This window comes from Saccopteryx bilineata, chromosome 7 (assembly GCF_036850765.1).
Source record: "Saccopteryx bilineata isolate mSacBil1 chromosome 7, mSacBil1_pri_phased_curated, whole genome shotgun sequence".
Lineage (NCBI taxonomy): Eukaryota > Metazoa > Chordata > Mammalia > Chiroptera > Emballonuridae > Saccopteryx > Saccopteryx bilineata.
In genome coordinates, this window is record NC_089496.1 from 60,672,544 (window position 1) to 60,687,158 (window position 14,615).

At 51.1% G+C, this 14,615-nt stretch overlaps 1 protein-coding gene across 6 annotated transcripts in view; it reads right to left on the bottom strand.

Moving 5' to 3' along the window:
• Window positions 1-14,615, bottom strand: part of GABRB3 (gamma-aminobutyric acid type A receptor subunit beta3) — a 203,478-nt gene that overhangs the window by 90,749 nt on the left and 98,114 nt on the right. The gene's annotated exons all lie outside the window — the stretch shown is intronic.

Below are 14,615 nucleotides of genomic sequence, written 5' to 3' on the forward strand. Positions count from 1 at the left end.
ACCCAGCAGTTCCCAGAACGCAATCCAGCCAGGCCCACCCAAAATACCCACAGGCACATCTGTCCGATGGGCGGTCCTGAAACAAGGGCCTCGCAGACATCCTGGTGTGTCCAACGAGGCCTCCAGGGCTCTAGGCCAACCCAGGCTTTGTTGCTGCTGTTTGTTTTCTTCTTGTGTTTATTTGGGGAGCAACATGAGGCAATCGGAGAAGAAGACAGCTCTTCCCCACTCCCACCCCACCCCCCTCAAAAAATCAACAAACCGTGAGTGCCAGGACACATGCCACCGAGGTTGTGTAGGAAGTTCCTGTGATGGGTCGGTCATGTGACGCCTCCTTCCGTCCAGGTTTTAGCTGTATGTTACAATGGTCAGAGGAGCCATGTGACCTGCTTTCCTTCGGTGACTTGGGAATTCACGTTCAAGGAGCCGAAAAAAGATGTGTAAAACTAGTCACACTTGGCTGTCCACTGAGGCTGTCCTATTTGAATACCCAACAAACTCTGAAAACGTTTACTGGAGTTCGATAAGTTACAGTGTCTCTATATCGAACTTTCAAAAGGTTTAGAGCCCAGTAAGTTACAATGTCAAACTTTCAAAAGGTTTAGGGAGTCTGGAGTCCAATAAGTTACAATGTCTCAATATCAAACTTTCAAAAGGTTTACAGAGTCAGATAAGTTACAGCAGGGGTCTCCAAACTACAGCCCACGGGCCTCATGTGGCCCCCTGAGGCCATTTATCCAGCCCCCACTGCACTTCCGGAAGGGGCACCTCTTTCATTGGTGGTCAGTGAGAGGAGCATAGTTCCCATTGAAATACTGGTCAGTTTGTTGATTTAAATTTACTTGTTCTTTATTTTAAATATTGTATTTGTTCCCATTTTGTGTTTTTTTACTTTAAAATAAGATATGTGCAGTGTGCATAGGGATTTGTTCATAGTTTGTTTTTTTTTATAGTCCGGCCCTCCAACGGTCTGAGGGACAGTGAACTGGCCCCCTGTGTAAAAAGTTTGGGGACCCCTGAGTTACAGTGTCATGATATTGTGAGCAAGGGCCCAGTACCCCAGTATCTAGCAAAGCTCTTGAGGAGACTAAGGCACAAATCTGCAAATAAAACTGGAGTTCTTCCCTTCGTTTCAGGTTATTGAAGCCTCATTTTACTTATGCACGTTCTAAAGAAGGAATCGCACCTCTAGAATCCTCTTTCTCTAAAAAAAGAAGTGCGCAAAGATTTCATCTCATATTTTGTTCTTACCACATTCCGGGATGGAGGAGGGTGTGTGTGGGGGGGGAGGATGAGAGAGTCAAATGAATTCTCGTATGAATGTAACAGTTGCAAGGACGTGGGGATAATTTATTGGAAGTAAGACTAACTGTTCTCACTTCAGGCTAATAAGAAAGAAATAATCTCTTCGGGAAACAGAAAGGTCATGTCTTGAGCCAAGTATACAAATCAACCCCCGGCCTGGCACTGGCTTGCCGGCGTCAGCGTACAACATGGGGACATGGTGTCAACCAGGCGGGGAGACTTTTGTGGGCGACCACAAGTCCAGGGCACGGGCACGGGGTTGAGCGCTTTGACCTCTGATGTTGAGGAGGAATGCTACAAGAGTCCCGTCACCATGCATAGGATCGTGTCACCAATGGCACAAGAGTCCTGGCCAATCTAAAGACCGTGTCACACTCCAGCGCCATCCAGCCCCCCTGGGGTCCCAGCTCCTCAAGACTCTCCTTTCTCTCTAAGCATTCTTCCTTCTTTTCTTCCACTCTATCCCTCCTCCCTTCCTTTCCTTCTTTCTCTCGAGTTTCTTCTCACCCCTCGTTAGATGGCACCTTCTCGGTCGAGGCTGAGCCCCCTAAAACTCTCACGCGCCGTTCCCGCTGTGCCCTGCTTTCTCCTTCCTCCCACGGTCTTTGAGTTTCTCTCTCATCCATTGGTCCCCCCCCCCCCTATTTTCTCCTTCATCTTCTAGATGAGTTTTTATGAGAACACAGGATGAGGAGATATTCCTAATAGGGGAGAAAGGGGCACATGAAGAAGGGCAAAGAGGAGAACAAAGAAGAAAGAAGCCAGGATAATAGCCAAATCCCCCCCCCCAAACAGGCAGCCCCAGGAAGCCCACGGCCCATAGCGGGTCACTTCCACGATCTCCATGCCTCTGTGTCCAAGCTGCCATCTCCGCGGGGCTGAGAGACGCAGGGAACGGGAGGAGAGGTCAGAAGTAAGTGACCCTTGGTTTCCGAGAGAAGAAGATGAAGGAAGAACCCAATCACGGGCTGTTGAAATGACGATACATTACGACAAAGAAATCACAAAGAATAATGTGACTTTTCTGCCCAGGGTTGTGTGTGTGTGTGTGTGTGTGTGTTTTGTCCAAGAGGCTACAACCTAGAACTTACTGATTCTCTCTAACAGTTCACTGCAAACCAGTCCACGGTTAAAGAGAATGTAACTGTCAAAAAAATGGGAGCTGCAAATGACCCACGAGATCATTCTGTGCCAACCTCCAGCCCTCACGGTGGAACATGTCCTGTGCTGGCCGGTGCCGTATTTACTGACGGCCTCACACCCCAAGTTAGCTCCACTGCCTTCCACACATGGATTCATATCCTCTGCAGAAGGCCCAGGAAAAGTAGGGGGCATGGGCTGTCTGAGCATGGAGGCCTTTGCTGGACTCTACAGGATGGAGTCTGAGAATGCACCCCTGAAACTGCCCAACATGCAGTGAACTTGCAGGAAGGGCTGACAGACGTGATAAACTCAAATGCAGGACATCAAAGAGAGGTGACTCAAAACAACACAGGCTTCAAACACGTTCCCAGCCAAACCCACACACATTTTTTTTTTGTATTTTTCTGAAGTTTGAAACGGGGAGGCAGTCAGACAAACTCCCGTGTGTGCCCGACCGGGATCCACCTGGCACGCCCACCAGGGGGCGACGCTCTGTCCATCTGGGATGTCACTCTGCCGCAATCAGAGCCACTCTAGTGCCTGAGGCAGAGGCCATGGAGCCATCCTCAGCGCCCAGGCCATCTTTGCTTCAATGGAGCCTTGGCTGCGGGAGGGGAAGAGAGAGACAGAGAGAAAGGAGAGGGGGAGGAGTGGAGAAGCAGATGGGTGCTTCTCCTGTGTGCCCTGGCCGGGAATCGAACCTGGGACTCCTGCATGCCAGGCCGACGTTCTACCACTGAGCCAACCAGCCAGGGCCCAAACCCACCACATTTTTAAGCATCCTTGTGGCATAATAAGACTTTGCATGGGAAATACCATCCCAAAGTTTGAATTATTTCTTTGAACCATTGATTTGGGGGAAATGCTTCTGAGAAATACATTCTCTTCCTTTAGTAGGAGAGATAACAGTCTATTGTAAAGTGTAAGCATTTCTTTTTTTGTTTTGTTTTTGTTTATTTTTCCCCCTTCTTTTCTAAGTGAGAGGAGGGGAGATGGAGAGACAGACTCCTGCATGTGCTCTGATTGGGATCCACCCAGCAGCCCCCATCTGGGGCCGTGCTCACCACTGAGCTACGTTTTAGCACCTGAGGCGGAGGCTCCACAGAGCCATCCTCAGTGCCCAGGGCCGATACGTTTAAACCAATCAAGCCATGGCTGTGGGAAGGAAAGAGAGAGACAGAGAGAAGGGGGAGGGGGAGGGGTGGAGAAGCAGATGGGCGCCTCTCCTGTGTGCCCCGACTGGGAACTAAACCTGGGACATTCACACGCTGAGCCAATGCTCTATCTACCACTGAGCCAACTGGCCAGGGCCAGCATTTCTTTAATATAATTAAAATAATGTGATTTTCCTTTGGAATCCTCAGAAAGGAGCAACCCTTACGCCACGTGTGCTTTTTCCAAACGCACCCCGCCATGGGGCTCCTGCCTGAGAACGCAGTCTGCGGGCAGGGGGCCTCCCACCACGACACGCTCAACCTGAGCGCCAGGCCGGCGTCCCCTCCCTGCAGGAAGCAGCCCGTCCGCCTCTGCGTCTCCACGTGGCCCCTAGCTGCCCACCACGTCCTCCTCCCACCCTGCAGGGACGTGGGACCTCCGCTAAGACGGAAAACAGACGGTCTGCACGTCGGCCGGTGGCCACTCCCGCCCTGGGACCCTCCCCTCCCCCGGCTTCTCCCCCCGCCCCGAGTTTCAAAGGGTGTAGGCCAGTCGACAGTCAAGGGTGTTTCCCTTGGGTCTCCAAGAGACTGGAATCTCGCCCCCCGGTATAAACACTGTGCCGGTACCTGACTTGATAAATCATACAAACCCTGGCTAAAGGGAACGGCTCCAAAATATGAGCTCCCTGAGGGCGGAGCCAACATGCTCTCCTCCTACTGGCATATATATATATATATATTTCATTTTGGTTTCAATTTATTAATTTAGGAGAGAGAGAGAAACACTGATTTGTTGATCCACTTATGTATGCAGTTACTGCTTGATTCTTGTATGTGCCCTGACCGGGGATCGAACCGTGACCTTGGCACCTGGGGACAACACTCCAACCAACTGGGCTACCCAGCCAGGGCTTCACTGGTATCTTTTTTTTTTTTTGTATTTTTCTGAAGCTGGAAACCGGGAGAGACAGATAGACTCCCGCATGCGCCCAACCGGGTTCCACCCGGCACCCCCACCAGGGGCAACGCTCTGCCCACCAGAGGGTGATGCTCTGCCCCTCTAGGGCGTCGCTCTGTTGCGACCAGAGCCACTCTAGCGCCTGGGGCAGAGGCCAAGGAGCCATCCCCAGCGCCCGGGCCATCTTTGCTCCAATGGAGCCTCGGCTGTGGGAGGGGAAGAGAGACAGAGAGGAAGGAGGGGGTGGGGTGGAGAAGCAGATGGGCGCTTCTCCTGTGTGCCCTGGCCGGGAATCGAACCCGGGACTCCTGCACACCAGGCCGATGCTCTACCACTGAGCCAACCAGCCAGGGCCTCCACTGGTATCTTTGCATCCACTGTTTCCCCACCAGGCAGGTTTTGGGTCTTGACCAAGGGACGTGCCATCCAACGCTTTCATTTTCTTCCCCTGTTGAGTCACTGGTCTAGGAAAAGACTCAGAAGTCCTCTGGCATTGCCACCACCCCCCCCCTCACCTTTGCGCCGCCCCGAGCCCCTGCTCGGCCACTAAGGCAAGCTGCTATGAATCACACCCGGCGAAGGGGCCGGGACAGTCTCCGTGCCACCTGCAGAAAGGACGGAGGCCGAGCGGGCCACCAGGCCAGCCTCCCCGACAGCCAGCGACGCGTCAGCCGGTGCCGTCGCCGAAGGGGACGCTGACAGATGGACAGGCGTGAGCAATGCCGTTAGCTCACGGGCCCCTGGGAATCAGGAACGGGAGAGCATGCAGCAGGAGGTGCCCATAGGCTCCACAGAGTGAGGGCTGCGCATATTCTGACTAATTTGAAAAAAGAAAAAAAAAAGGATTGATTCTCCATTTCATGTTCTCCCATTTCTTTGGCCCTCCAGAGTGAAATCTGTTAGAATCCAATGGTCCACGCGTCACAGTTATGAAGCAACACTAGGGGACTCTTGGCTGAACATAAAAGCATAGCCATGAGAGATCCAGCACAAGAAAGAGGAGAAGAGAGTCTTGTCTAAAAGGATAAAAACTGGCCCTGACTGGTTGGCTCAGTGGTAGAGCGTTGGCCTGGCGTGCAGGAGTCCTGGGTTCGATTCCCGGCCAGGGCACACAGGGGAAGCGCCCATCTGCTTCTCCACCCCTCCCCCTCTCCTTCCTCTCTGTCTCTCTCTTCCCCTCCTGCAGCCAAGGCTCCATTGGAGCAAAGTTGGCCCGGGCACTGGGGATGGCTCCATGGCCTCTGCCTCAGGCGCTAGGATGGCTCTGGATACAACAGAGCGACGCCCCGGATGGGCAGAGCATCGCCCCCTGGTGGGTGTGCCAGGTCGGACACATGCGGGAGTCTGTCTGCCTCCTCATTTCCAACTTCAGAAAAATACAAAATAAATAAATAAATTAATAATAATAATAAAAGGATAAAGACAGAATAGTGTAAAACGAAAAAAAAATGTATGTTCAAGAGAAAAGAAGCAAAGCAGATGCAGAATGACGAGTGAAGAGAAGAGAAAGGTGAGGGGAGGGCTTATGGGGGACGAAACATATCTGTGAGGCTTAATTTTTATTGATTGATTGATTGATAGAGAGAGACAGAGAGAGGCACGGAGAGGGAGAGGAAGGGGAAGGGAAGCATTGGTTGTTCCAATCAGTCATACACTCGCTGGCTGCTCCCTGTCTGTGCCCCGAGTGAGGACTGAACCTGCAACCTTGTCGTTTCAGAACAACGCTCTTCACCGAATGAGCTCACCAGCCAGCCAGGGTCCAGCTTCCCTCTTTTGAGGTCACAGCTGCCCTTCCGTTCTATCAGCCAAAGGTTCCCACTTAGCGTACGTACGTTCAGCAGGTGTCTACTGACCTCCCAACTTCCTACACCCCCGTTGTTCCCAACTTCACCTGCTCAAAGATGAGTTTAGAGGACCAGGGGAAAGAAAATTGCCGACACAGGACATCTGATTCGACAGCCACCACGAGAAAGACACAACACTTACTTCTGAGTGAGCCGTAATGTGCTTCTCGATGCGTAATATAATTGCTAAATTCAGACGCCACCGCCAACATTTTAATAAAGCTACGAGAAAGATGTCGTTCTTCACCCAGCATGATGAGTGTTTGAGTTCATATTGGGCTAATGTAGCAACACAGTAAGTGTGTGGGGTGGGGGTGTGTGTGGGGAACATACTCAAAAGTCTACAGAGAATCAGAAATACAAATATTCAAAGGAATATCTGTCAGGGTTGGAAAACAACTTCCAAGCTTATTTCCACCAGAAGGAGATTTATTGAGCATGAGGTAAGGCACTCTTATAAGATCTTGTCTCAAAAACGGAGAAAAATTAAACCTCAAATGAGCAATGCTTCCGGTCCTGACAAATCAATATGAAAAGCGAGACCCGATCAGGTTAAACCGGGTCCTACAATAAAGCACAAGAATATTTACCAAAAAAGACAAAACAGCAAGCAGAGCCCACGAGCGAACGTTCAACATCGTCCGGCATCCGAACGGGAATCCCCAAATCCGAACGGCTTTGTCTGAGGAGCAAAGCCGCACCAGCTACAATGAGGAGACAGGTCCCTGGATCCAAGGGAGACAGACCCCAGCACTCCCAGAAGCGCCAGGGTTAGCAGAAAAGATATATAAAGAGTTCTCACAATTCTATTGTCCGTACTCAGAAGTTAACCGGAGAGACGAAGGTTTAAAAAAAAAAAAAAAAGAAAAGAAAAGATGGAACTTCTAGAAATGAAAACCACACTGACTGAGGGGAAAAGAGAATGAGAATTTCTGCTGACTGGACAACATGGGAGAAAAGATGAGAGGATCTGAGGATGGAGCCACAGAAACGACCCAAAATAAAGTGCAGAGGAAAAAGGGGGAAAAAATAGGTAATACAACATGTCTAATTTTAGAAAAGAAGTTTTCAAATAAGTGACCTTAGTGTCTACTTTAAAAAACTGGGGAGGGCCTGACCTGTGGTGGCTCAGTGGATAAAGCGTCGACCTGGAAATGCTGAGGTCGCCGGTTCGAAACCCTGGGCTTGCCTGGCCAAGGCACCTATGGGAGTTGATGCTTCCAGCTCCTCCTCCCTTCTCTCTCTCTGTCTCTCCTCTCTCTCTGTCTCTCCCTCTCCTCTCTAAAATGAATAAATAAAAAATAAAGAAAAAATAAAAATAAAAAACTGGGGAGGAAAAAATCAAACAGGACTGGGCTGGATAGTTCAGTTGGTTAGCGTCTGATCCCAATAAGCCCAGGTTGCAAATTCGAGCCTCGGTTGGGGCACATACGAGAATCAAGCAATGAATGCATGAATAAATGGAACAACAAATCGATGTTTCTCTCCGTCTCTGTCTCTCTATTTCTCTCTCTCTCTCTCTCTCCCTCCCTCTCTAAAATCAGGTAATAAAATAAAAAAACCCCAATAATATCTACAAAAATGCTATTAGAACGAATAAGTGAGTTTAACAAGATTGCAAAATGTTAAGATCAATACACAAAAACCAGCTTGATTTCTGTATACGAGCCACAATCAATTGGAAATTGTAATTTAAAAAAAACTCCATTAATAACAGCACCCAAAAATAAGAACCAGAGATGAACCTGACAAAAAGTTTTGCGCAATGGATGCCACCAAACATTGCAGACTGTATTTATTTTCTAACTGAATTTATTGAGGTGACTGGTTAACAAAACCATATCGGCTTCAGGGGCACAATTCTACAACCTATCTTTTGTACACGGTATTGTGTGTTCACCGCCCCTCCAAATTTTGCTGCAAAATTTTAAAAGATTAAAAAATAAATAGATATTCTAAATTCATAGGTTGGGAAAACTCATTCTTGCTACATGTCAATTCTCCCCAAAGTGATCTGTCTGCTCAAAGTAATTCTATCAAAACTCAGCATTTTTGTAGAAACTTACAAATATATATACTTAATAGTCACACAGAAATGGCATAACCAAAGCTTTAAAAAAAAAATTAAAAAAGGTTAAAGTCAGAAGACAGAACTTCATCAAAGTAAAAAAACTTTTTGGAAAAATTTTGAAAGATACTGTTATACTGTTAAAAAGCAATAAAAAAGGGGGCGGGGACCATAGACTGGGAGAAGATATTGGCAAAGCATGTATCTGATGAAGAAGGTATACCCAAAATATATAAGGCACTCACCAAACTCAACAATAAATAACCCAAGAAAACAATGGGCCAAAGATTTGAAACACACGCTTCCCCAAGAAGATCATATCCAACAAATAGCAAACAAATGGATGTTCAACATCCTTTGTCATGAGGGACATGCAGATTAGAACCGTGGCAATCTATTAGAATGGCGAACGTTATTTCTTTAATTGCATTTATTGGGGTGACCTTGGTTAATAGAATTATACAGTTTTCAGGTGTACAATTCTACAATACACCATTTGTACACTGCCTTGCGTGTTCACCACCTCAAGTCACGTCTCTCTCCGTCACCATCCATCCCTCTTCTACACTTCTCCCCCTCCCTCCACTTCCCCTTCCCTCCTGCAACCCCCACACTGTTGTCTGACATTAAAATGATTCACAGTATCAAATGTTGCCAGGGTTACTGAGGAGCAGAATCACGCTGTTGATGGGAACACAACACAGTGCAGACCCCCCCTCCCCGCCCCCGGGGAAACATTCCGGCGACGTCGGAAGTTAGACACACAGCATCCACAGCCTCTCGCCGCCACGCTCCTCGACATCTGCCCCAGAGAAATGAAAGCAGAGGTCCCCCACAAAGACCTGGGCATGAATGTTCAATGGAGCCTTTTTTTTTTAATCTAACAGCCAAACCGGGAAAGAGCCCAAATGGCCATCGACAGGTGACGGGACGCACCAGCTTGATATCCCCAGACAGAGGCATGCCAGTCACTGGTAACACGGAAGGCACTATGGACACACGCTCTAACACGGCTACTTCTCAGAAACCTCGCCGAGTGGTAACAGCCCGGACAAGCGAGAGCGTGCACTAAATGAATCAAGGTGCATGGGTCCTAGAAAACTGGATGGGTGCAGACAGAGCATGGCGTGGGGGTGGGGGTGGGGGAGGAAGGGGTTACCAAGGAAACCAAAGGAACAGTTGGGGGAGGGTGAGGGGCATGTTGGCTTCTTTGACTGTGGTGATGCTGCGACAAGGACATGCAAGTCAGAACTTGTTACATGATACCAGTTAAAAGACGTGCGGTTTTTGATGGTCAGTTAGATTCCCCAAAGTGTTGCAAAACACACACATAATAATAATAATAATAATAATAAGAGAGGCAGAGAGAGAAAAAGCACTTGGTTTCCTCACAATAAAAAAAAATACGTTAAACAAAAAAAAGCAAGCGAAGAATATCCCGCTGCGCTCAAATGTGAGTGTACTCCCACCAAGAGGACTTCAGGTGGTCCCTAGGGCTCCACCCACCTGCAAACCTCCCGGGGGAGGGGGGGCCCCAGCTCAAAAAAAAAGCGAGTCCCGCTGCCCCCTGAAGAAGCATGCCCCGTGTGGGTAAAAGCAATTCAGACAGGAGGAACCTAGCTTCCTCCTCGGGACCTTCCTCTGAGAGAGGTCTGCGCACGTCCCAGTGCCTCACGAAAGCCCGACGGCCTTCCTAGGAGAGCAGGGCTCGGCTGTGGTTCCTCCGGAAGCCGGATAAACATTCACCGAGGGCTTTCTGTTTTGTACCATTCCTTTTCAGGCGACGGCAGGTGTGGTTGGGGAGCATGTCCCTCCCTCCCCCCCCCCCCCCAAGCATGCATTTAACGGGTATGATGCACAAAGAAATGCACTAAAACCCAGAGAGGAGGAGAAATGATTTGCTCCCTTTTCCTGGGGAACAACAGCTGTGTTCATTTTTTTTTCTTTTTTTTAAAAAAAGCACAATCCAAATGAAAACAAGTAGAAAATACGAGGAAAGGCACAGAGAAAGCAGAGGTCGGTATCAAGTGCCAAGTAAGAGGGACGAGGGAGGTGATCCCACCGACAGAATCGTGTCCTTTCATTCAGTTATTTGCACAAAGGCTCTCGAAACCAGTATTTACTCCGTCCGTGTCTACAGGTCTCTCTGCATGACACAAAACAGGGTTCCCAGCCTCCCTCCGCCTCCCGGGCTCACAGTGCACAGGGGAAGAGGAAGGCAGGGTCACATTCAGCTGGGAATCGGGGCTGGCATTGGAAGAGCACGGCTCAAGCACCAGCTCCGTGCTGGGCAACGTGTTCCCTGCTGAAAAGTCCGAGAGATAAGAGAATGTGACCTGCCTCCTCGAGGCACTCAGACCACCAAGGAGAAAGCCGCGCAGCGATACGTGTCTGTGCACACGCATGATACATATGTGAACAGACATGCACCAGCTGCCAGGGGTAGGGGGGGTGGGGGGGAGGTGTCACAGAAGGAGACACCTATGGAAGCCAAAGACACTTCCCCTGGAGGAGATGTCTTTCCCCGAAAGCTGCAACCAGGTTCCTATCAGCGGAGTCAGGACAGGTGTGACTCTGGCAGGTGGGCTGTAAGAAAGTCGCCCAGATCCACAGGAAGAGGAATGTCATACTGTCAGCTGGGAGGCTGGTGGCAAGGTCCAAAGTGGGGGGGGGGAACGACACCAGTTGGGCAGCGGCCACGAAGACCCAGAGAAGCAATGACACGATGCTGAATTGAAACCAAGGCGTTCAGAACGGGGAGCAGATGGGGACTGAGGTATCCAGGATACCGAGTCCTCAGAGACGACAGCTAATTATAGGTACAGGCCGGGGGAGCACGCTGAGGGTGTTGAGGATGAACCCGGGCTGGCTGCGGACGACGACGGAAAGGGTGGGCACGGGGGTTTCATTCATCATCTCGTTCATTTCAGGGGGCGCACACCTGGCTGGAAACGGCGTCTTTGGACGCTTCCGACACAGCCAGGTGGGTCGAAATGCACTTCTCCACGGCAGGTCATCACGAGGGTGCACGGCCACCAACAAAGGTGTCAGAGGCTGCACAGGCATCTCGTCGAGGTGGTGTGCACACTGTTCCCTCGGATTCGGTGCTCTGGGGCACTCTGAGCATCAAGTATGCAGACAGTTTTATGCCACGTGACTGGCTGGGCAGGGTTTCAGCATCAAGAGGGGCTGGGAGTCCTGGAATGGGAGGAACGCAGAGGGAGAGAGAAAGAAGGAGGCTGGAAGTTGAGACGACGCATAACCAGATGAGAACCTCCCAGAAAAGTCTGTCGCTACCAGTTTCCTGGAGAGGGTAGTGCGCTTCCAGAATTTTCATCTGAATGACGAGGAAGATGGATTGTCCCACTTGACAGGCAGCCGCGAGAAGCGTCTCCCGTCCCAGATGGCTCCCTTAGAAATGAGGACACAGAGACAGAGGGCAGACAAAAGCATTCTCCCTCTTGACCGCAAGTAGGCAGTACCTCAAAAAAATAAAAACTCGCTCAGTGGTAGAGCATCGGCCTGGCATTCAGGAGTCCCGGGTTCGATTCCCGGCCAATGCACACAGGAGAGGCGCCCATCTGCTTCTCCACCCTTCCCCCTCTCCTTCCTCTCTGACTCTCTCTTCCCCTCCCGCAGCCAAGGCTCCATTGGAGCAAAGTTGGCCCGGGTGCTGAGGATGGTTCCATGGCCTCCACCTCAGGCACTAGAATGGCTCCAGTAGCAATGGACCGATGCCCCAGATGGGCAGAGCATTGCCCCCTGGTGGGCATGCTGGGTGGATCCCGGTCAGGCGCATGCGGGAGTCTGTCTGACTGCCTCCCCGTTTCCAGCTTCGGAAAAATGCAAAAAAATAAATAAAAACTCAACGAGGAGGACAAAGAAGGGAGAGTGTCCACAGTGACAAGTCCTAGTGTCCATAGAACGACTATATCTAGAGTGCCATCCCAACATTGGCTTGCTGTGGGGGGGCTGACGAGAATATACCGACAGGGACCTCTGACCTAGAAGGACACCCTAACACATGCCAACAAGGTGACCAGCGAGAATGCACGGTTGTTCCATCACAGCCCACAGAACGCAGCTGAGGAGGACAGGCAGGATGTTCAGATGCACGAGCTCGGACACGACCTCTCCAAGCCTCAGCTGCTGCCTGTTATGTCCAAATGCCTCTCGTCGTGCTGATGAAATAAGAGGAGCCGTGCAGACTGCTGAGCCCAGTGATCAAAACTGGACACCTCGCCCCCAGGAGCCGCCTGTCCTCACTGGTACAGTCACTGTTGTGAGTGTTGGTGCCACCTGGGTTTGGAGTCCACCCACCGGGGCTGTCCCTGGTTCACCAGAGAAGTCTGATAAACGTTTGCCAAAAAAACCAACAGGAGCCCGTGTAGAACACGGAGTCTTCAGAGGACAACCAAGAACAGAGAGTTGGAACCACCACCTGCCTCAGCGGGAAGGGGAAACAGATCCCAGAAAAAGCAACATGCAGCAACAACAACAAAGACAGAATGACACCGCAGTTGGGTATAAAACATCGAGCGCTGGTTCAAGATACACGAGCTGAGGGTGCGTCTAGGAGAAAGCAGGAGCGATGGAAGAAGGGCGGGGAAGGCTGCTGAGGACCAGCTTCGGGCAAGGCGAGAGGAGTCCCAGGTGACCCCGGGAGAGAGGGTCCCCCGCCCCCACAGGACCAGCAACCTCTGCTCAGCATGGTTGTCCTGGAGGAAGGCAGGACGCCATGGCGGAGGTGAAGGCTGGGAGGGGAGACTGGGAAGATCTAAGGAAGGGCAGAAAAGACAACTATCTTGAAGCCACCACATCTGGCTGCCACACTGGTTTTGAGGGTGGAAGGTTCTCAGATGTCTCTCTAGGATCCAAGTAGGGAACAGGGCGGTAGATCAGAGGGTTCCAGAGATTTATCCCCACCCCACCCCCAGCTGCTGCGTGTGGGATGTGCCAGAGGCAAGAAGACCCACTCGATGTAATAAGATTCTTGCAAAGGCCCTGGCCGGTTGGCTCAGTGGTAGAGCATTGGCCCAGCGTGTGGAAATCCCAGGTTCAATTCCCAGCCAGGGCACACAGGAGAAGCACCCATCTGCTTCTCCACCCCTCCCCCTCTCCTTCCTCTCTGTCTCTCTCTTTCCCTCCCGCAGCCAAGGCTCCATTGGAGCAAAGTTGGCCCGGGCGCTGAGGATGGCTCCATGGCCTCTGCCTCAGGTGCTAGAATGGCTCCGGTTGCAACAGATCAACAGCCCAGATGGGCAGAGCATCACCCCCTGGTGGGCATGCCGGGTGGATCCCAGTCCAGCACATGTAGGAGTCTGTCTGACTGCCCCCCCCCCGCCCCACTGCTTCTCACTTTCAGAAAAATACAAAAAAAAAAAAAAGATTCTCGCAAAGCGGCTACTTTGTGACCATAGCCCTTCTGTGTCAAGGCAGAAAAGCTAGGAGGATGTCGCTTCGCATGGGTAGTTACTCTGGACACATTGTGGAATAATAACTCCTTACTAACTGAATTCTCTCACCCGTCCTGAGCACGGAGCATATGTCCTTGAAATAAAAAAACACAGTAGCATGCTAGAAAATAAATGTACACGGGCTCAGAGCCGGGGCTCTGGTCCCGGGAGAGCGCACGACACCCCCAGTGGTGTGTGGACTCCTCTGTCTCTGTTGCCTTTGGATCGTGCAGAGCGGGACCCTTTCTCAGGAAAACGACCGAGACCGTCCCCAGCCTGGCGTACAAGCCTGCTTCACTGCCAGTCACTCACTGGACGGAATGTGACCTTGGCATGCCAGAGGTTTCTCGACAAGGCCCAGACTGACAGCCACGGAAAAGCAAAACGCCCAGAGAGGAACACCCTGGGCAAGGACACACAGCCCGCTGGGGGACACGGGGCGGGAAACGGGGCATGGAAGGATTTCCCCACCCACCCCACCCCACCCCATCTCCTAAAGGAAACCCCACCTGGCTCAGGCCGCCCGCCCATGACGCTGGTGTACCTCCCCGTCCTGGGAAGGATGGGTCACTCTGGAACTGTAAGACTGAGACTGATTTTTCTCCTGGGGCCAGAGGGGACAATATGCAAACTGGCTTTCGACACACGGTGCCCCCCGGTGGGCGGGAGGAGCCTCTTTCCCAG